Source organism: Belonocnema kinseyi, chromosome 9 (genome assembly GCF_010883055.1).
Source record: "Belonocnema kinseyi isolate 2016_QV_RU_SX_M_011 chromosome 9, B_treatae_v1, whole genome shotgun sequence".
NCBI classification, from domain to species: Eukaryota; Metazoa; Arthropoda; class Insecta; order Hymenoptera; family Cynipidae; genus Belonocnema; species Belonocnema kinseyi.
In genome coordinates this window covers 32,443,837-32,446,055 of record NC_046665.1, presented here as the reverse complement: position 1 = coordinate 32,446,055, position 2,219 = coordinate 32,443,837, and positions in this window count along the sequence as shown.

The window sequence follows — 2,219 nt, the reverse complement described above, 5'->3', positions numbered from 1 at the left end:
TTAACTATTCTATGTTTAAATGAAAAGTGATCGTTTTTAGTTAGAATGTTTTGTATTTTATTGAATACTCTTCTTTCTTGGTAGAAAAGTAATCTTTGTTTATCTTTTTGCATGAAAATGTAATTTTTTATTTAAAACTTTACTATCACGTTGAAAACAATTAAAAATTTTTTTTTGTTCAGTTATGTATTTGATTATTATTATTATTATTATTATATATATATATATCCATATTATGTACACCTGGAAAACATAACCTGAAAATCGACGTATGCATGAAATTAAGAATCACACAAAAGATCCAAATCGCCAATTTCATCAATTTCTTTCAAATGAGGAGTAAGATATAAATAGAAGACCACCGAAGTCTTCCGAAGCCTTCAGATCGGCAATCATCGTACAGCAGAACTCCGAGGTCGAATCGTGCATTTTCGGCTTACATACGAACTGACAGTGGTAATCATGCACTTTCTGTTTTGCGGCTCCCAAACGGTAGGTATGGTGGGGGTAATTTCCATCCACGATCTGGCAGCTCTGCTCTTCGGGGAGGAACAGAACTCTCACCAGAACACCTGGAACTTTTCGTGAAAAATTTCCTTATGATTTTACAATATTCAAAACGCTGTAACAAAGATCAATACAGAGCTCACCAATGAATTTCTCGTTGAAATTTACTTCAGGAATTACACTGACCTCTTGGAAAACTTTGATAATTTCAAATAACCTCTAACTGACCTTGAACGTTACAATTGACCTATGACTTGGGTACGTATCTGAACGTAGAATTTTCCACTTTATCGATTGCAGATGTAAAAAAGGGGATTTCCATTTAAAAAAAAAAACAAAGTTGACCTTCAAGAAGCCATGAAGGTCAACTTCAAGGTCAAAATGAAGCTCACCATTTAATTCCTCGTTAAAATTTACTTCAGGAATTACACTGACCTCTTGGAAAATTTTGTTAATTTCAAATAACCTCTAACTGATCTTGAACGTTACAATTGATCTAGACTTGGGTACGTACCTGAAAGTAGAATTTTCCGCTCTATCCATTGCAGACGTGAAAAAGGGGATTTCCATTTAAAAAAAAAAAACAAAGTTGAACTTCAAAAAGCTATGAAGGTCAACTTTAAGGTCAAAATGAAGGTCATTATTAAATTCCTTGTTGAAATTTACTTCAGGAATGACCGTAACTTTTTTTTAAAATATTTTACCCAAGGAAATATTCAACCATCCCGACACTTTTTAGATACCCTGTATAGTTCCCTGTATAGTTTATCAAAAATAAAGATTTCAGGAATTGAGTCACAATTTTGCCTGAAATATATAAAACATAATCAAGCACAGTAAAATTATAAGTGCTAGGTTATGCAAATGTTAAAATTATATACTTACGATTTCCTAAATCAACTTGAAAATAATAGGCCTTCTATGAACGCATAGGTCGACCATTACGATCTGTTATGATCCCGATTATACTCATTGTCTTTTCTTATTCATGAATATTGCTAATATTGTAACTAAATTACTTCTACTGATATCGATACTTGCCAGTTTTCTTTTGTTTTTATCCTTTTGACAATACCAAAGATATTATGAACGTAGATGCTGTGCGGGCTTAGTTTCCCGCCATAAATATAGACGGCGCGTCCGGCGAAAAAAAGTCACTTCCCCTCTACACAACGCCACCCGTAGATAGCACCCAGAAGTCCCATCGATATATTTTTCCAACAGCCACTTGGAGCGCTGTAAGCAACTCTCAGTAGGCCCTTCGAGGCGCACTAATGGTTACTTAGCTCGGACGAGAACCATTTGGATTGAAAGTAAATTGCCAATTAAAACATTTTTACTTTTATAACTTTGCAAAATATGGTTATTTTAATAAATACCACAAATATAAGTCGATGAGTAATTTATATTACGGTTTCATATATTTTCCACTAATTCTAAAATTATTAATTATAATTTTCATCCTATATATTGTCAATATATAGTTCTTTAATATTATTTAGTTTTCATTTTTGTGTCTGCAATTTCTGTGTTGTTACAATATGTAATGTTTTCTATGATATTGTCAAAAAATTAGCTACTATTTTGCAATCGGTGCTCACAAGAGTTTCAAAGGAAGAAATTATGAAAAATATGCCCAAGTGTTTTGAAAAATATCAAGCTACAACCTCAGTTTTTGACTGCACAGAAATTCGAATTCAGCAGCCCAAGTG